Source organism: Vicugna pacos, chromosome 14, assembly GCF_048564905.1.
Source record: "Vicugna pacos chromosome 14, VicPac4, whole genome shotgun sequence".
NCBI lineage: Eukaryota > Metazoa > Chordata > Mammalia > Artiodactyla > Camelidae > Vicugna > Vicugna pacos.
In genome coordinates, this window is record NC_133000.1 from 58811109 (window position 1) to 58833344 (window position 22236).

The window sequence follows — 22236 nt, forward strand, 5'->3', positions numbered from 1 at the left end:
CAGCACAGTCATCAGCATGGGGGATGGTCCAGATGCTTTATATTTTCACCACGTATAGAACTGTAAATTTAGCTCTGTTACTGGGTATGGAGCACTGTCTCATTTTAGACATCATTTTTATTTCCGTGTTAAGTTGTGGAGTGAAGCACTTCCTCATTCACTTATTGTTCATATGGAAATCTTCTTTTGTACATGTCTGTTCAGTTCTGTGGCTTATTATCTGTTGTTCTCTGTTGGGTTTTCATCCTTTTCTTTGTTGGTTTGTAGACATCCTTTCCAAGTCAACTGTAGTAGAGATATATCTTCTTTCACTCTGGCTTGCCTTTACACTCCCTTCATGGTCATTTTTAATAAACAGAAGTTTGACTTTAAATATGGTCAAATGTAATAATAATTTCATTTATGGTCAATTTTTTGATGCCAATGTACTGACACTGGGTTGTGGTGAAGCAAAGTGCCCTCTTTATTGTAAGGTGCCAGACAAGGAGTCCAGGTCAGCCAAAATTCAGAAAGCCAGAACTCCCCCATGGGTTTTAGCAAAGCATTTTTAAAGGCAAGACAAGGGAGGGGCACCCCAGGGTATGTGATCCGCTCTTGCACTGTTCTCTGATTGGCTTCTGGTGAGGTAACAGGACAGCATCACAGGGGTTAACGTTATCAACCCTCAGGCGCCAGTACGTCTGTCTGGGGGCTACGCTCCTGATCATCATCAAGTAGTTGATTTCTTCCATTTGATGTGGGTTTTAGCATCTGTAAAACAACTGAGGAATTGTGCGTTGGATACTATAATCTGGGTACTTCAGAGAGAGGCGCTACAGCAGAGGGTGTTGGGGAGGGGTCTGTCCCGGGAAGGCCCCGCGGAGTCCTGCCCCGTTAGGATGCCATTTGAAAACTGAAAACGAGTGGCTTACTTGTCTTCTTAGTTCAAGAGCGTGTTTTTCCCCTGGTCTGGTAAAGTGCAGTTTAATTTAATGTATGGTGCCTCAGGGAGAGGGTGGGGATGGTGAGTCAGCCTGCTTTCTGATTGTTTGATGTTGTCTTGTTTTATAGGAATTTAAATTTGGCCTCTTGTTTCTTTCTTTCCTTTCACTAACAAAATCCCGAGGGACAACTTCCCCTTTTAAATAGCCTTTCTCTCCCAGAGGCAGTGCATCGCTGAGCCACCACCCGTGGTTCTGCCACTTGCTAGGCATCTTCTGGGTATTCCCAGTGTTTTCCTCAACTCCTTTTTGGGGTGATTCTGTATCTTCCCCCAGTAGGACCCGGCTGCATTCTCTTCCGTTTGCGTCATACTCCTGGCTCTGTCTGGGTGTGGTCTCCGGAGCTGTCGTGCTTCGGATATTCGATTCTCTACTTGTAGAGAAATTGAATTTTTAACTATTTTTTTGTGTTGATTTTCTAGTTTCCAGTGGGCATGGAAGTTGCTTTTTATTTTACTTGATTTGATTTTCTTTGCTATCCCTGATGATCTGTATCGATTTTAAATGAAGAGTAGTGTGATTTGGACTTAGATGTTGTGATGGTTAATTTTATGTGTCAGCTGGCCTGGGCTAAGCAATGCCCAGATACTGGTAATATACTGTTTCTGGTTGTTTCTATGAGGGTGTCTCTAGAAGACATTAGTTTTTGAATCAGTAAAGAGATCTGAGTAAAGGGATCCATCTAACCGATGCAGGTGGGCAGCATCCAGTCCCTCAAGGGCGTGTGTAGGACAAAAAGGCAGAGGCAGGGGAATTTGCCCTCTCTGCCTGAGCTTGGACATCCATCCTCTTCTCCTGCCCTTGTTCATTGGTGCTTGTAGTTCTCTTCAGACTCAGACCAGGACTTATACCATGGGCTCCCTGGTTCTCAGACCTTTAGGCTAAGGCTGAATTATACCACAAGCTTTCCTGGCTCTGCAGCTTGCAGACAGCAGGTCATGGGACTTCTCAGCCTTCCTAACCACTTGATCAAAGACACACTTAATCTTATTTCATGAATAATCTCATTTTTCTCAAGTGCATCAAAGTAACATGTTATTTGTAATGCTATTAAGCATCAAACTAGTCAAGCTTAATTCAGGAAATTATCATTAAATTTCATAGTGCATAATACCACGTGGCCTATACACACATTCAAATTCAGAAGGTATGAAGGTAAAAATATCTCTTCAAAAGACATTTTAAAGTTAATTAAATTGATTAAATCAGTGTCAGTACAATTGTATTATCAATTTCAACCCCAAGGAGGGAGAAATGGGATAATTTTGTTTAGATGTTCTTATATTCATTATCTTGATATCTTTGAGAAGTTACTTCACAATTATGTTTTCCTTAGTTGGCATGTTCACATCTACCCCTTTCCCTTGGGATCAGAGATGTTATTTACTTGAAGAGCTGTGATGTGTTTCTATTTCAAATAGATCAGATGTAGACTGAAACCTTTACCAAGAAGCAAAGTGAATACCTGGACAGCAGAATCAATAAGTAATACACTCCCTTTGTATCCATTTGCTGTAAAAATCCATCCCAGCCTCCTTATTCAGTTAACCATAAGAGTAACCCCTAGATTAGCAATTTGAATTCAGTCTTTGAATTCTGGCCAAATTACCATGTTTGCCGGAATTCACTTCCATCATTTGAATTGTGTTGTATAATTACATATAAATGAAATGACATGATCATGGCACCAACACACATAGATTAAATCCCTGCTCTTTATCCTGTTGGGGCAACATTGGACAAATTATAGTTGTTTATTTTTCCCTAAATCTTACTTCCTGCATTTGAGCAATAGAAAAATTCAGGGACTTATTTTGCCAAGTAAATGATAAGGCCTAAGAATGTATAACCGAATGTCAGTTATTTTTACGATAATCTTTATAAATCATGCTTAATTCTCAAGGAGCTTATATTCTTGAAGATGAAATCAGACCTAACATTTTCAAGAATGTGATCCATGAATAAAAAGTTTCAAAGACACCATCTGGTCCAGTCTGGTGGGAGCACGCTTAGGTCTGCTGTTACTGTTCCTGTGCAGTCATTTTCATTTCTTTATTCTCCAAAGAAAATTCTCCGAAACATGCATTTACGTAAAGGTGTGGTTCTTCCCAGGCACTGAGTGCAAGCAATGATGTACACATTTAAGGTTTTAAAATCTACTCCTGTGTCTGGGTAGAAGAAAAGAGGCACTATGAGCTATGACGACTAGCTTTGTACTTTTGAAATTCAACTATTTTTCAAATAGAATATTTTATTCTTTAAGCCTTTATGTAAGACTCACATTTTCTTGAGTTTTATCCAAATTGGCGTGTTGGTATAATATTTTTATTGCTTAATTTACCTAAAACGGCAGCCACTGTTTGAAAGATCATGAGAATTCCCAGTGTATTGTTGGTAGCATTGTGCTTAGTTAGGTCTAAAACAGCTTCAAATATGTACTAATTCCCCAGCGGAATGTGCTGTAATACATTTTCTTTGTAGTACAGAGAGATATGCTGTTTGAGTGCCCTGCTGATTGGCTGGAATCCTCTGGGGAGCACACTGATTGTAACGAAAGCGAGATGTTTAGCACGTTCTCAGACACTGGTAGGTAGCAAGAATATTAAGCAGCAAGATTTCCTGATGTTTTAGCCTGCCTCTGAAACTTAGAGGAACCACAAATTTGGTAAGCGTTGAACTTGAGCAACAGAGAACAATGCATCTAATGCTAGGCAGTGTTACGTCATGAATTTCCAGATATTCTTGGGTTAACCCTATCATGAGGTTGACCAGAACACTGAGAAAGCTGTACAGGAGGAATGGGTGACAATCACACAGTGTTGAGACAAAATAAATGAATCGTCTACCTTAGCTCTGTAGGCATTCGCCACACCCAGAACAGAGCCTTCCGCATGCTATGCTTTTAAGTACACCTGTCTTCCCTGATGGCCCAAACATAGCTTCTGTTTGATCCTGTTCAGCCTTGCAATTGCAGAATTAAAGGAATTGCTTACTTTTTTTAAGCAAAGACATTGAAAGTGAAGTCGTCAGGAACATTATATGATTTATACTCAACCTCTTTGAAAGAATTTCTTGACTATACACAAGTGACTTACTTGAAAAACAAGGGTCTTGGAAAAATTAACTCCTTATATGTTTGTCTTACTAGGGAAGGGATTTTGTTTTATCCTGTAAAGTTTATTATGCATTTGGCTTTGTGCTAAAGGATATCTGTGCCAAGAGTTATTTGAAAGCCAATGGTAATAATTCAATATGTGATTGCAGCTAATACGTCAGAATTCTAATACTAATTAAGTAGTTTTAATATTATCATTCTTAGATTTTTGTTGCCTATATTTTGAAAGAGATATCACAATCTACTAGGACCTATGAATAAAAGAAATATGTTGATATTAATAATAAAATGCTGAGAAATCAATTTACAATACATTTTTAGGAAAAGAAACGGCCATTGCGGTAATTGAAAGTGAAAGTATTTAATACTTGATATAAAGAAAAATGAATTTAAATTTAAAAGGTATTATAAAAATTAAATTAATTTCAATTTGATGATATTTTGCTTTTATGCCCATAATAAAAAACATTTAAATGAAGATATATAGCCTTTTAAAACAAATCAGTTTCTACTTATTGCACTAATGGGCAATTGAAAGTAAAATTAATTTATAGGACCATTTAGGGATTGAATTCTAATGACACATACTTTTCTACCAAAGGGATCTCAGCAAAGTTGCTCATCATTCAGATTGGATAATGATGATCTTGAATTCACATGGTCAGCCTGATGAATAAAATATGAAAAAATAAGAAAATACACATATTGAAATTCAACTTGTATATATGTAAATATAGTATCATATATATGTTTGTTCCATGGAAACATTTCTAGCATTTAATCAACCTGATTTGAATTATCTTTGCCTTCCTACTCTTGACATCCATTTATTTTATACTTTTGTGGAGTTTAGAAAAGAGGCCTTAAATTTTCACATAGCTGAAGACATGGCATAACATTCCAGAATTAGTCATGGACAAAAAAGAAGATGCCTTTCTGTATCCCTGTGTCTGTTTTCTTTCCTAAAATTTTGGTACTCATATGAGTGGTGGTAATTTTTCTTTTTCTTTCTTTTGTCCTTCCTTCCTTCTCTCCCTGTGAATGCTTTCTGAAAACTCTGGAGCAACTGACAAAAAACTGATTTTGTTGCTCTTGGGGACTTACAGTTAGGGGATACAGTGTATTCCTTAATGACACAGGCAAGGTGGGATTAAAAAAAAAATAACACTTCTGCACAGCAGGAACCAAGAGATCCATGGGACGGGTTATTATTGTCATTACCTCCATGATTCTGCTCTGGTGAAAGTAATTTATTTTCACCTTGACTCCAGCCAGAAATTTTATTTCTGTTATCAAAGGAATTAAAAGACCCTATTTTTATGAAAACTCATACCAGAACACAAAATTCCCAGAACTGGGCAGGAATCAGTAAGCCATAGTGTCCTGCAAAGAGAAAGAGACACCATCGTGAGCTGATAACATGAACAGATAGCACTCCCATTTTGTTGAATATTTTGGAGGGGAAGAGAAGTCTTCATCATAACGTGTGATAAAGACTAGAAACAGAAAGCTAAATCTCAATAAGCACAGAAAAAGAGAGTAAGAAAGTATTTAAAAAATAACAAAAGTTATCAATCCAAATTAGCACTGTTGCATTTAAGGTAAATAAGAAAAGAACAGGAATGGAATATATAAAAGAGAATCAAACAAACTTTTAACAGATGATCAAAACAGAGACAATTCCACTGGCTGATGCTTCTCTCAGTCTCTGTAAAAGCAAAGATGGACCCTTTCTCTATTGGGTTTCTATGAGCTGAGCGCTCTTATCTCCACGTGGAGCCATCCAGAGGTTAGGTGGTGGATGGAAGGGCAACTCCCATGCAACCACGTTGTCCACTTTGTTCTTACTTAGTAACAAAGAGTAAAGCACTTAAGAACACTGGCACAGGACAGTGGGAAACTCTGACGTGTTTAACACAGTAAATGCGGCAGAAAAATTGCAAATTCTGACATTGTTCAAAAGCACCTAGTTTTTGATCCATAGAACATCAGAAATTTACAATAAGATCCAGTTTTTTTGTGTAAGGATGTTTGGTTTTTTTCTACTCAGCCATAAAAGAGAATGAAATTTTGCCATTTGTAGCAACATGGATGGACTTGGAGGGTGTAATGCTAAGTGAAACAAGTCAGACAGAGAAAGACAAATACTGTATGACATCATTTGTGTGTGGAATCTAAAAAATGCAACAAACTAGTGTATATAACAACAACAAAAAATAATCAGACAGATACAGAAAACAAACTAGTGATTACCAGTGGGGGGTGGGAAAGATAGGGGAGAGAGAGTGGGAGGTACTAACTATTAGGTGTGAAATAAGCTACAAGGATATACTATACAATACAGGGAATATAGCCAATATTTTATAGTAACTACAAATGGAGTACAACCTTTAAAAATTGTGAATCACTATATTGTATACCTGTAACATATAATGTACAGCAACTCTACTTTGATAAAAAATTAGAGAGTGAAATTCTGTATATGTAGGTTTGTATTCAAACAGGACATTTGACAAATTATAAGTTGTCAATATCTTAAATCCAATAAGGCTAAATTGTGCATTAAACGGATACATAAAAAAGTTTGTTTCAGTGGATTTAAGTATTTAATCTTGGTTTCAAACGTGCACATCAAATCTGTATTTTGTCACTTTTTTTTTTTTTTGCTATAATTCCGTTCCCTCCTTTCCTTGGTTATTAGACGAGTAAGAAAAAAAAAACAGAGAAACAACAGCTATCTTTCACATTTACTGTGAACAATAAAGCAGTAAGTCATGAGCAGTCTTGATCCATATTGATGAAGTGTTACACCTCAGAATTCAGGTAATACAACCACAGAAGGAGAGAAAATGAAAATCACTAAATCTGATCTGTGAGAAGATTAAAAACAAGCCTCTTATAATCTCTTACTACTGCCAGAAGTGGATTATAAAATTAAAAGGCTCTCCTATCAACTTGCTAGGAGTTTCATGAAGTAAATTCCATAAACATCATTAGAATTTTGAACAACAAACGGATAATTTAGCTAAAGCATTTTTATTTTGTGGAGCACATGCTTTTTGGAGTAGCCATAATATTAAAAACAGTCTTTATTTTATTTTAGCAAATATTTGATTTTTTTATTCCCTTAATGACAATATAGCTGGCCATGCAAATATGATTGATACCTATAAAAGTATATATGTTTCTATTTATAAAATCAAGAAGTCACAGTTTAAAACAAAGTTGCTATTCAAAAGAATATAGTCGCAAAGTTAGCATAAGTTACTTTTATGTGCAAACCCTGCAAAGGAAAGCAAATCTCCATTAGGTTAAGATTTCCCTTCCCTGGCTTCTGTGTTTCCATCAAAAGGGTAGAGATGAAGCCCCAGAAATTTCTTGTACTTCTCAAAATAGTGACAACCATATACCACCATCAGCCTTGAGATTCTCAAGAATAGTCTAATCTTGTCTTTTACTGGTGTTTAAATTGGTTACAACTAGAATTTAAAGACTCACTCTTGCTCAAAACTCTCCCCGCCTCGCCTTCTCCCACCATGGAGCCTTTGCCATGGTTGTCCATCTCTTCTGACTAGAACCCTCTGGATTCTGCCTTTCCTACATTTACATCCTCAAACTCAACAGGTCCTTACCCCAATGTAAGTCTCAAGGATGTTTCACGTAAGCACACTTGAAAAACATACTATCCCCTCTTCTCTCAATATTCTTATTCTTTTCCCATCCCTTATTTTTACCTCTAGTATATATCACTCTTCACATATATGTATGTATATATGTATAACTTTTTATTATAAATAAATTATACCTATATGTAACTTATTTGGGAATTTATTTCTTCTTACTGGAATATAAGCTCCAAGAAAGCAGGGACATTGTCTATTGTGTTTACTACTGTATCTCCTGCACTTAGAACAGTGACTAGCCCATAATTAGTAACCAACAAATATTTGTTGACTAGATGAATGAATGGATGATTTAATGATCTTAGGATATTTTGTGAATTTACATCACTCTTGGGAAAGATATTTTAAATGCAGCTGAATTAATTACTAGTAGCTAGTGGGAAAAAAAATCACCCTCAAATGGTGAACACACTTGTGTATTCTCCAAGAAGTTAGAAGTGGTCTGATAAGCATATCTTGTAATTATGTAGGACCCACAAAGGTTTGTGATGAGTACCTATATCATGCCTGAAGGAAAGGCATTTTCCTTTCTGATTTTCTTAGGTTGAGAAATACTGAGTCCAGTTACACCCCATAAAGGACAAATTGTAACCCACTGGGTCTGTGTTTTATAACTATGTGATGTTTATGGCTCATTATGAAAAATGTGCAAAAACTGTAGAATAGTATTCTCTGTCTTCTTTATATTCAAAATGATAGCGTATTCTGGAGCAATCATCAGAATTGAAACTGAAAAAAATACTGAAATAATTTAAGTGGACCAATGACAAATATATAGAAATGGTGGAAATATACATTTCTGATAGTCTTTTAGCTCCTAAAACAACTTCTGTGAAACGTGAGAATGTTTCCTGAGCTAACTCTAGACGGTTTATTTGGAGAAGCTGCACTTCTGTGATAAGCAATTAGCACTCTCTAAGGTTAAGAAATTGTGTGTTTTTAAAAAGTAAATAGTTATTGATTTCCATTTGGCTTGAGGAGTTTTTGAAAGTCTGTCTAGCACAAAAGTGCCTTGCTACTTACTTTTGTCTTCCACCTGGCTGTGATGTCTCTCCCACTGCAAATCCATATCCAAGTCAACTCCTGATCTTGTGTCAAGTGTAGTGGAAAGCATTTTCCCCGAAGTTACTTACAGAGAGAACTTCTTTGATCTAGAAAGGTCTTACTGTCATAGATTCCTGCATTTTTCAGTGGGCTTTATACCACTTCAGATTATCACAGTTGAGAGAATGAGACACACTCACAGACACCCACTTTACAGAGGTAGTAGAGAACATCGTTTGGTTACATTATGAGTGTCATAGGCTTATGGAATGATTAAGTTGACTGCATGATCTGCTCATTTGTGAATTAACTTGGTTTTATCACACAGAACATTTTTACATTATCATGGCATACATAGTTTTGGATATTATGAATTGTATTTTAATAAGATGAATTTAATCATATTGCTTAATCAAGTATTAATACTTGAATTTGTATTATTAATTTCTTTTGAATATGATAGAGTAAATTTATATTCATTCTAGTGTACAAGTTTATACCATTTATAACTGTTAAACTATAAATATTCAAAATATTCACTCTGTAATACATGTACATTTCATCCCAGAGAAACTGTTTTTAGTAATTTTTATAGTCTACTTTGGGTAACAATATATGATAGGTTTTTATTTATTTATACCATATATAATGACCAGGTTGGCAAGTCTATTTTAAAAGGAAAAGGATAATATTCACTGACGCTACAATTTGTATTTGTCACCATGTCATCACTTGCCTTCTAACTAATAATAAGAACACTGAAATTTTCTGGGAAAAAAAAGGGAACTAATTTCTTTTAATCATTATTTTCATTGCTCTTTTCAAACTAATAAATGCATGTGGTTTAAAATTCAAATGATACTAACATGCTTATAAAAAAGTATTCTTTTTCAACAATTTTAACTTTTTCTTACATATATTTCAACAATTAAAGCTGCTTTTTCATATAGATAGCTACTTTTCATATATGTGTACATATTTATGAAAAATAGTCAAACTATATGTATTCATTTATGTAGGCTTTTTCTTAATATATTTATTTTTGGAAACTATCAACTAACTGCACTGGGGCAATGAGGAATTAGCTCTCTCACATTCTACCTTTTTCCTCTTAATAAAATCATTTAATGCTGCTAATTTCCTTTTAAGCATGGCTTTGTCTCCACTCTGCATATTTTGATGCTGTCTTTTCATATTTATTCATTTCAAAATGTTTTCTGTGTTCCTTGTACTTCCTCTTTACTCATTTTTTTTTAGAAAAGAACTCTTTGTTTTCAAATTCTTAAGGCTTTTCTAGTAATCTCTCTGCAATTGAATTATATTTCAATTTATGCAAAATATTCTGTGCAACATCAGTCCTTCCAATAGACGAGATGGGCCAGCATATGATGCATCTCAGCATATGATGCTCCATGTGTTCCTGTAAACACATGGCCTGCTGTCCTCAAGGGGTGTTCTCTAAGCATCTATGAGTTTTCTGTATCTTCTCTTCCCCTACCTGTATTCAGTAGATGGTTTAGCCAATGAGTATAAATATATTAGCAGGTGAACAAAAGTTTGTAGCTGTTAACATGTAAAAAAGTTATTATCCAAAATAAAATGTACACCATTCCATGTCTGTAATATCTTAAACTTTCATAAACTGAAAAGTAAAAACCAAGATATGGCCCTTCCTGATAAATAAAACAGAATGTAAATCCCCCATCGTTTCCCAAGGAACTTTGTAAAATCTTGAATTTTATTTAAAATTTTTTAGGCTCTGTAAGCTTGTTATGTACTAGAAGCCATCTTAGTCCCGGATCTGCCTCCAGGCAGTGATGGTGCTGCCAGTCGGGGAGCGATGGGAGATGGTATAAGAACGTGACATCCTGTTACAAGGTGTTTATCTTGCTGCCCTGACTGTGCTATTTTCTTGACGTCCCCTCCTCCTCCCCTCCAGTCCCTTCATTGAGCCCATCCACTGAGCTTTTCATTTCAGGTGTCTTATGCGATTCTGAAGTATCCTTTTGGCTCTGTATATATTCTCTTTCTTTTCTGAAACTTTCCATTTCCTTGGTGAGACTTTGTATATTTTCATCTCTTTCAAGTATCTTCATAATCATTCATTGAAACAGGCCTGCGATGGCTGTCAGATAATTCTGTCATCTGTGTCATTGCTGTATTAGCTTCTGTTGATTTTTTTTCCCAATCACTTTGAGACTTTTCTAGATCTTGATATTGCCAATGGCTTCCAGTAGAATCCTGGACTTCTGGCTTCTATGCTATGCATGACTTACTTAAATGATCTTTTTAAAGCAGATCTCCTTTGAAACTACTTGGTCAAGGGAAACAAATGCCTCATCAAGGGAAGGTGGTGGTGAAAGTACAGTTTCCCCTCTTGGCCTCCACCTCCCACTGAGGCAGGATCATGTCACAGAGTCAGTGTTTGTGTCCCTCAAACTCATATTTGGAAGCCCTAACCTCCCTTGTGATGGCATTTAGAGGTTGGGCTTTGGGGCGTAGTTACCTTTCGATGAGGTAGTGAGGGTGGTGCCCTCGCGGTGGGGTTAGTGTCCTCACAAGAAGAAACAGCACAGGAGCCTGTCTCTCTCTCTCAGCCATGTGAGGACACCGCGAGGAGGCAGCCGTCTGCAGGCCAAGAAGAGGCTTCTTATGAGGAACCCGAGTAAATCTGCCAGCACCTTGATCTTGGACTTTACAGCCTCCCAAACTGTGAGAAAATACATTTCCATTATCTAGGCCATCAGTCTGTGGTGTTTTGTGAGAGCAGCATCAGCAGACAGACACAGACGGGCCTCTACTTACTTCTGTGTTAGGGGCGGGAGTTCTGGGTCTCCCGAGGCCTCCAGCAATATCACCCGGTCTGGGAGGACTGGGAGGGCATCGCTACTGTTTCTCTGTGGCCTCCATGTACATCACGGGGGTGGGGGTGGGGGTGGCTTCATCACGTCTGGGTGGTGGTGAAAGTCCCAACCTCCCCGGACCTTCCCGGACATGACCCCGGGATGGAGGGTGAAGTGGCTTGTTGGGACTGAGAGGCGGGGGAGACCCCCCAGCACCCTGTGGGGTCCCCTTTTACACTGGGGCAGGGGTAGTGTCGGTGGTAGAGGTGTAGAGGCTTATTACCCCCTGGCGGGGATGAACTCAGCTTTCTCTAACACCGTGAGGGCCAGGGTTGGTGGCTGGCGCACCTCATGGCGCCACCTGGCAATGGTTGGAATCTGGAATCCCTCTTGGCCTTTGTTGGTGGCAGTGTTTTTGTACCAAGACATTTTTGTGTTGGTAGGCTGCCTAATTATTGCCCTTGGGTAAAGAGAACGGGCTTTTCTTGGGACTTCTGTGTGTGTGTGTGTGTGTGTGTGTGTCTTGCCTGCCAGTATTTCTGTTTGCTGTTATTTCTGCACTTTCTAGCACTCAACCTGGATAGGTGTGGCCAAAAGAAAACCCAGGTAGTCATCGTCATGGCCTTCTTCATCAAAGTCCCTAGCCAGTCTGCTGTCTCTTCACCTTTCAAGGTCATCTGCTTGTTTTATATGTAATGTAATGGTAGGTACCTGCCAACTCAACTTCTTAGAATTCAAAGTAATAATATGAGAGTTTTTGCTTCTATATTAAAAATATAATTTGTGCCAAGAACATGGTTCAGTGGATGGCATAAAATCAGTACATAGTGATTTTGACAAACTGCCAGACACACCCACACACATACGCTCCACACACATGCTCTCACACCCTTTGCCTAGGTACTTGGGCCTCGGAGGGATGGCCTTGGCTGTCCACCCACAGAACTGCTCTCCTAGAAGAGCATTCAGAGTTGCCAGAATCAGTGCTAACAAAACGCAAGCCCTGGTGGCACAGCCCTGTGAGAATGGAGTTGTTTGCTAAGCACCTCTCTTTATAAAAAGTACGCATTTTTAAAAGTTGTTTCTATATCCGGTTGTCTGCTCTGAATTGTACAAAATCCTCAGGACCATAAAGAAGTGAAAAATAAATGCAGATGACCCTTGAGCAACACAGAGGTTGGGGTGCTGGTCCCTCACACAGTCAAATATCTGCACATAACTCTTGACTCTCTGATAATTATTAATAGCCTACTGTTAACCAGAAGCCTTATTGATAACATAGTCGATTAATGCATATATTAAATACCTTATTCTTACAATAAAAAAAAACTAGGGAAAAGAACAAGTTGTTAATATTATCATAAGGAAGAGAAAATACATATACAGTATTGTACTTTCTCGATACTGTACGTTTATGCCTTCTGTTTACAAGAAGAATTGTCTTTGCCAGTACCTCCATCAATATTGTCTTATAGGATGCAAAACACTGTAGATGTTATAGATATTACTAACTAGAAGTCAAAAGTGAAATGATAATGTGAAAAAGATACTCCTATTTATTTACAGATGTAACCATAATGCATTATAACAAAGAAACAGCAGTATGATTGCTTTCTGGTAGCCTAGTGTAATGGATGCCATTGCTTAATGGTAGCCTGGCCCGTACACTAATGGGTGAATCATTATAAACATTTGATTGCATACAATATTGCAGTGATATTCATAATACAGCAGTGGAAACACTTTTACATTTTTTAAAAACATTAAAAACACTTCCCTGTGGTGATGGACTGATACACAGCTTCTCCAACAATTACCAGAAAGGGAGAGAGAGAGAGAGAGAGAGAGAGAGAGAGAGAGAGAGAGACTGGCCGTATTAATGTCATTCTTTGAAAGCAAAGTTATAAAACAGAAAACACATTTTAAATTTTGTATTAAATATCACTCACCTTAGGACAGTGTAAGAATAGACTGTCCACTTCAATGCAAGTCTTGGACATGATGTTCTACAACAGTGAACACTTGGGTGATGATGATGATACAAAAAAAGCCTCATACATTTCATGCTGTAGCTATTAGATCTTCACACGGAGACGCACACACAGCAGGTACATTTATTAACTGTACAGTGTGATGATTATGTGCTAGTCATTACCTGGAAGTGGATCATCATAGAAGTCTTTATCCTCATCTTCATGTTGAATAGTCTGAGGAGGAGGAGGAGAAGGAGGAGGGTTGGTTTTGCTGCCTCAGAGGTGGTAGAGGCAGAAGAGGTCGAGGAGGTAGAGGGGGAGGCAGGGGAGGCAGGCACACTTGGTGTAACTTTCCAGAAATACATTATAATTTCTCTCTGACCTTTTGCTTTTTCATTTCTCCAAAAATGTTCTGTAGGTACCAATCCTTCTTCCACCATTTGCTTTAATTTCAGTGCTTATATCCTAGGAGGGTCCATGTCATCAAAGAACTCACAAGAAGTCTTCAATAAATGGGACCCTCTGTCACGTTGTCTAATGTCAGCTTATTTTCTGGCACCGTTTGTTTTACCTCTTCTTCCTCTTGTCTGGCACTGGGTGGAAGTGTTCATCTTCATCAAGTTGTCTTCTGTTCATTCCTCTGGGGTAGTGTCTTTTAGCTCTTCAATTTCTTCAAGATCCACATCTTGAGACCCTTCGCACGCCACCCCGGCCCTTTTTGGCCATATTCACAATCTCTTCTGTGATTTCCTTGATAGGTTCTGTCATAAATCCTGTAAAGTCATGTGCAACATGTGGACACAGTTTTCTCGAGCAGGAATTTATTATTTTTGGCTTGATGGCTTTCATGGCTTTTTCTGCAACAATGATGGAATCTTCAATGGTGTAATCCTTCCAGACTTTCATGATCTCTCTATCAGGTTTCTCTTCCACAGTGTTGACAGTCATTTCCACAGGGTGCCACGTGCCATGAGCCTTAAGGGTCCTTATGACCCCCTGATCTAGAGGAGGAGTTAGAGATGCTGTGTTTGGGAGTAGATGGATGACTTCGAAGCCTTCAGTGTTGAGAACTCATGGGTTTCTGGGTGGCCAGGAGCATTGTCCAATATTAGAACTGCATTTGCACAAAATAGTAGAGCTAGTCTATCCCTTCCTGCCTTAAATCATGATGCTCTCTTCTCTTCCTTACTAGTTAATGTCCTTTGTGGCATTTTTCCCCCTAGAATAGGGCACTTTCATCCGCATTAAAAACCTGTGGAGGCAGATAACCTTTATCTTCAGTGATTTTCATAATGGTGTCTGGGAGCTGAGATCCTGCCTCGTGGTCAGCAGAAGCTGCATGTCTTGTTATCTTGACATTTTTAAAGCCACACCTCTTTCTAAAATTATCAAACCATCCTTTGCTGACATTAAGTTGTCCAGCTTTAGATCCTTTTCCTTCCTTTTGCTTTAAATTGTCATATAATGATTTCACTTTTTCTTGAACAATATTAAGTCTACAGGTATACCCTTCTTATGAAGCAATCCTGCTTTCACATAAAAGCTAAATTTTCAACACCAGATTAAAAGGTATTTCATGAAAAGTGCAAGGTTTTCACGCCCACTGGCAAAACTGCTACAGCAGCTTCATGAATATCCTTTTCTTTCTTTATAGTGGTTCCTATGCAGGATTCATTTATCTTGAAATGACGGGCGATGGCAATACACGGGACGTATCAAGCAAATCGACTTTTTCTTGTAATGTTATGACTTTTCTCTGCTTCTTGGGAGCACTTCCAGCATCACTGGAAGCACTTTGCATGGGTCCCATGGTGTTATTCAAGGTTTATGGTATTGCCCTAAGCATGATGAAAGATACTCGAGAACTGCAAAAGATCACTGTTTACTGTGACATGCAATTTACTGGAGAGACAAACTGCACACATGGAAGGGACGAGCCTCACGTGTTTAAGCTGATACTCACAACACATGAGCTCAGCACAATAGCAACAGGCGGTTGTGACTACAAAATTGTGACAGTAGCACAGTATGCACTATGGTTCGTTTCCTGCTGGTAGGATTTAATGTTGCATCTTTATTTTTGTTTACATTTCTCTGGACTGTGAATGGCGCCGAGTCCAATCAGTGTGTGCACATAGGTTTTGATAAATTTTAACTTTTTAATGATTACTTTGTATATAGTAAGTAGTAGTAAAAGATAAAATAGACTAGTATCCTCATATATTTTATGCATTCATGACATGCCTTTTTCTTAAGTTTTTCAACATTTCTAGGTTACATGGTTCATCTGTGAGTTTTTCCAAGTTGCTGCAAATCTCCAAATTTTTCAAATGTATTTTTTGAAAAAAATCCACATATAAGTGGACCCATGCAGTTGAAACCTATGTTTTTCAAGGGTCAACTGTAGATAATTTTATTTTTCAACTGATAGGTTCACCTGAAAGTTTATTTCAACAACTTTATGTGGATATGAGCAGAGCGTTTTGGAGGTTTGAATACAGTTTTATGCCATTGTCAATTATGGTAGAGATTAAGAGAAAAGCTTGAATCCTGAAGAATTCAAAAGATGTCATTAAAAATATATAGCTAGAAATCAAGATTTTTGAGCTCTTCAACATTTAAGTGTTTTAATGATAGTTTATAATCATAAATAATCAATAAGAATTCTGGATATTCTTTTTCAATGGTATATGCCAATGAATATAAAAATTTCTTTTTGTAGCAAAATCATTTTATGAAAATGATTTCTTTTCTGAACCCCAATGCAAAACTCAAAGGAATTGGAGCAGCCATTGATGCTGAATGTAGCTTAAAATGACTGATTTGATTGAGGGCACACTAATGGTTTCACTAGTATTTTTCTAAATATTGTTAGATTCTTTGGTTTTAATCAGTACTGAAATATTGTTTATATATTAAATACTGATGTATGTTTGATTTTGTTTCCATTGGAAGAGAGATTTAGGAAACATATCTTGGATAGACATTACATTTACTAAAACTATATATATGTATATATTTATATATATATTTTTATAAATATATAAAGAGAGAATCAAATGGCTTTATGATTTGTGTTATTTAATTTTAATAATCCTTTACTATTAATATTTTCTTCAAGTTATATTTCAAATGAATACGTATATAATGGTTTTAAAAGCTTTACTATTATCTTTGTTTAATAAACTAACCCCAAAGTATTGGTCTTTAACATGAAAAGCACAGCTTAGATATGTGACTTTAACTTCTTGAATACAGTATGGGTACACATGCATGTGTTTGTGTGTATACAATCTAAAGGGAAAATATTTTACTCTTTTTATTTTTTGCTAAGTTTTATGTAACTATAAGATATGAACCTACCATTAGGGTCACAAATTCATGTAGAATACATGAAATCTGTTGCTCTGTGTTCTTAATAGCTAACCGATGATTGTGATCAGGTTGGTTGCAAATATCCATTAGATATTTTGTAGTCTTAAAATGGACAGTTTACTGGGATACATGTTTATAGCCAAAGAACTATCTTAGGCTTAGCTGGAATCAATAATAACCAAAAGAAATTCATATAAATAGGAGAGATGACATTTTTGGACATTCCTTGGACTCAAAGCAAAAATGAAAAATAGAGATAGATTTTTTTTTCACTTTCTTTTGCCTTTGACTAGACCTCATTTATATAGGGACAGATTTTACCAGTTTGAATTGTGTATTTGTTTTCTATTTGCTTCTGTAACAACTTGCCACAAACTTGGTGGCTTAAAACAAGAATTTCATTATCTTACAGTTCTGCAGGTCAAAAAGTTCAACATGAGCATCACTGGGCTAAAATCAAGGTGCTGGCAGGGCTGCATTTCTTTCTGGAAGCTCTAGGGGAGAATTCACTTCCTTTCTTTCTCTAGTGTCTCTAGGCGACCCACTCCCTTTCTCATGGCCTTCTCCCTCCACCTTCGAATTCAGCAATATTGCAGCTCTCTGTGCCTTCTATAGTACGAAGTCACATGTCTTTCTCTGACCCTACCTATCTCTCCCACTTTTAAGGGACTTTCTGATGGCACTTGGTTCCTCTGGATGACCCCAATTTCATTTCCTTGTCTTAAAATCAGCTGATTAGCAACCTTAACTTCATCTGCACCCTAGTCCACCTTTGTGAGGCGACCTAAAAATCTCACAGGTTCTGAGGATCAGGATGGAGACATCTTTGGGAACCCTGATTCTGCCTACTACAAGTCAATTTGAAATTTGCTGTCAAGAGAAAAGATGACCTCTTTCAGGAATTTCATTTCTCCCTTTCTCTTAAAGGTAGGCACTTTATTCCAAAATACTCTTTTTAGATTGAAGTCATTCTATGATTTGGTTTCTTTAGCACAGAAGCTTTTGCTGTAATAAATAACATTGATTTATTTCAGTATTGTTTTGATTATGCAGCAGTGATGGGGGGCACTATAAAGCTGACTTTAATCCATAGGATTAAGCTAGTCAAAGTAAAATAAGATATGAATGAATGAACTGAGCACAGTTTAAGAGGGTAAACACTTATAAACACATTTTTGCTTTCTTTGCTTGTAGATACCTCAAACACAGAAATTATATCTTATTCATCTCTGTCTACTTCTGGATTTAAAAGTACATCATGAATCCTAATAATTGCATGTTTAATAAATGAAAGCATCTATTAAATTATTTGAATAAATGCTTTGAAATCAATAAATATATAATAGAATGGAAAGGCCTGTAGTTTTTCTCAAAAAATAAAGCAGTGGTTAGTTTGTGTTTTAATTTCTACCACTTTAAAAAATATAACTGCTAGAATTTTCAAAACAGAAAGCCCAAATAAGAAAAAATAAATTTTAAAGGACTGTGAATTCCTGTGGGTATAGGATAATCATTTATTTAATTACTCATTTTTGTTCATTTACAGAATATTGTAAAATATGCCCTTTATATAAAACAGGCAAATGAGGTCTTGAAAATCAATGTCTGACAATAGTGAGTACACAAATAGCACTTGTTGCTTGTTGCATTACAGAATAAATTAAGAAAGAGAACTTTTCTATTTGTTTCCGTTAATTTTTAATTTAGTGCATAGTTTTGCAGAGAATATCAATATGCTTTCATACGAGACTTTTCTGTGAACACATGGAATGTTAATATGATGCTGAATGAGATATTGAACTGTGTTTCGCTTAGACTTTCCTAGTATCTACCGTTAGTATCTGGCAGCCAGCGGTGTTTCAGAATTGTTTTTGAATGAACAAAGGGATGACAGTGCTAAATTTTCCAAGTGCTTGAACACTGGGGAAAAATTACATGTCCATATTCCTTTTTCAATTATCTCTGTTTACGCAGATGCTTCTGGTCCAGATCTGAGGCCATTTTTTGATGTTGTCTCAAATCAGATTACATCCTGAATGATCCAAAGAAGCTATAAAACAAATGGAAGATACGCAAATGGAGCCTAAAAATATTTTTCCAAATAAAAGTTTTATTCATTATGAATTTCTTCATCTGTCAAGGAAAAATGATGCTATCCATATAAAATTGTTTTCAGGAAAGATAATGATCAAATGTGTGTTCACTAGAAGTACATGAAATACTTAACGAATAATGGGAGTGTATTATGTATACTTGAACATTTTATACCAGAAAATTGCCTTATTTTTTATTCCCAGAAATTGAGCACAATGTGTATTTTAATATGGTTTTGGGGGTTACTGAGCCAGTATCAGGGTTTCATGCTTGATGTCTGTGACATGATATTGAACCATAGATCTCTTTGTCCTTAACAATGTTCTTTTGCTGGGAACACATACACATGCACAGGCACACACAGCCAATTACAAACATATTTTATAAGGTGGAAAGGACGCACACTGCACAGAAGCACACTGGTCATACAGAGTAGGAGCAGCGGCAGTATCTTTCCCAGCTTCTCTGGTTCCCAGAATACCTAACAGAGAGATGAAAGGTAACATAGCCAATGATGCACATGGAAGTTGGGGTCTTGACAGACGTGCAAGGGTGAATTTTGTGCACGCCACATTCCGTTTTTACTTGGTCTTTACATTGCTATTAAGGAATAATTTATACAAACAATCTCTGTGCTTAATGCATCTATTTAAGAGAAGGATTACAGATAATGGGCACTCCTGGTTTTGAAACCAGAATTAGCACTGGTGAGACCCCTTCAACTGGGGAAAAAAGAAGAGTAAATGCCATACCTCTCCTTCCGACTGTCTGCATCACTAGATTATTACCAAAGAACCGGAATAACCATTTGCCTATTGTAGCTGTTTGGAACCCTTTATTCCAATGAAACTGAAATAAGTAGATAAGCTGATCTTCTCTGTGACCTCGAGGCTTCTGACTGCCTCCAGTGCCCCTCAGTTCTGCACTGGTGAGTTCAGGCAACACATGCCTTTCAAAAGGCTTAGCAGATACCTACAAAGTAAGGAGCCAGCCCTTAACTTTGCACAGGAAAGGCATAGTTTTGCATAGAATACCTTTAATAAAATCATTGGGTTAATTCTGAGTTAAGAATAAATACCTACCTTTATGTATTAAAACCAAGAACAAACATAAGAGACAGCACCTAGAAGAACCATTGCCACAGTCTCAAATGAATGCTTTCAGTCTTAATGTTCCCCATCACTTGCCCTGCGTAGTCTAACTCTGTTACTTAGCACAATTGGGAACTTACCCTGATATTGTCATGTATTGATCAGTGACTACAGAACAGGTTTACTTCTTACTACCTCAAAACCTGCTCCATTTATCTCATTTCCTCAAACCATGTTAGTCAATCTTGGATTCATAGCCCTCATTTTACTTGAAGTCTTTGAAAATTTTCCCACCAAGACTTATAGAGTCTGCTCCGTAAATAAATTGAATCACTTATTGACACTAAGTTGCAGGTATATTGTGAAGTGTTTTAAAAATTTAATTGATTTAATTCCCATATTCTTTCTGAGAAGTGACATAATTATACCCATTTTACAGGTGGAAAAGGAAGGCTTAAGAAAAGTGAAATGTTTCACCCAAGATGATATCATGGCAGAGCCAGAATTTAAGTCTATATATGTCTCACTCCAAAGCCCTTACTCTTAAGCATTGAGTTCTAGTGCCTAATACATTAATGAATCACTATTTTTAGCTTCAGAGAGAGAATTTCTGTCCTCCTTTGTTTTCTCTCCTTTGATTCGGTTACACAGACTAACCCTCGACCTCTTGTAGGTGAACTCATTTTTGTTTCACGTGTTTTTCTGGTTTTTAAGCACAGCATCTGTCCCACTGTTTCATCTGGATCCATAAATGAACCTTAATGATTTCTGATTGTCCATCCTGTGGTTCTGTATTTCCAATCAGAATATGGATTACAATCAGTATAGCTGGCGCTTCATTGTCCAGACCTGTCTCCTTTCACCTCACAACACATTTGCCCACATTAAGATTCTAGAAGAGAAAAAAAAAATGAATAGGGTGCTTCCCCTTTTTTCTCTCTAAGTCTTCAAAAAGCTTTTCAAAAAATTTATACAATCTAAAGTAAACTTTAAAACTATTCCCATTCTTACCTAACATTGTTGGAAACTTCAGTGGTGTGTAGCAGTATCATAGCTCTCTCTTTTTAGGGTAGAATTTATTGAAATTCTTGCTTCAGGTAAAACATTTCTTTTATTATCACCTCCAAATTGGGTTTATCTACTTAAGTACTTTCCAGATAAAATTGTGTAGGAATATCTCAAATGGCCAAATCCATACTTGTCAGTGGGTTTTTGCCCCTCTCTTGCCTCAAATGACTTAATCGGCTGTGATATACATAAATCTTATTATCTATTGCATTAGAAAAGAACCTAATACCTTTATATATTTTATGGCCATGGGTATAAAAAGTATAATTGCGAACATTAGCATTTCATTTTCACGAAGCAGCTGCCAGTTTATGATCCCTTAGGATTTTATTAAATGTGTGAGTGGAGTTGCAAGTCATCATGCTTTCTCAGATCTATTCCCTGTCATCATACATCAGAACCCACTCTTTCTAAATTGATAACTTTGGTGGCAAATGTATTTAGGAACGAATCTCTAGCCTTGCCTATGGTACTGTCCTCACTTATCATTACTTTGCCTCCTTTTTTTCATTCCTTTTATTCTGGAAGCCTCCTTATGGCCAAAATATGGCCATTCTTCACTCCATTATTTATTATATGCTCTTTGTGTTATATTTGATTTTTAATAGATTCTAATTAAGATTCTTAATTTATGTTTTTAAAAATATTTTTTCCAACACTACCTAAGACTCAGAAACAACATGAACAAAAACAAAAACAGAATAAAAGGCTTCTAAAATGGGTTTTTTTCTCTCCTCCTCCACTCCCAATGCTCCACTCCCTACCCGTACAATTCTGTTTATGCAGAGAAAGACAACAGAATTCAAAAGGAGGAGATGAACTGCTTTAGAGTTTTGGTAGTTATCTTTCCTTGCCTTGCTCCCTCCCAGCTGGCGGAGAAGGTCCAAGCCAGTCTGGAGTTCACAAGCAGGGGAGAGGACGGGAGTGCGTTGTCGCAGAATTCCACATTGGACATGGTTAGTGAGGCTGA

The 22236-nt window shown here is 36.9% G+C and overlaps 1 protein-coding gene across 2 annotated transcripts in view; it reads left to right on the forward strand.

Annotated features, from left to right (window-relative positions):
* Nucleotides 1-22236, forward strand: part of GPC5 (glypican 5) — a 1165610-nt gene that overhangs the window by 459995 nt on the left and 683379 nt on the right. The window lies entirely within an intron of this gene.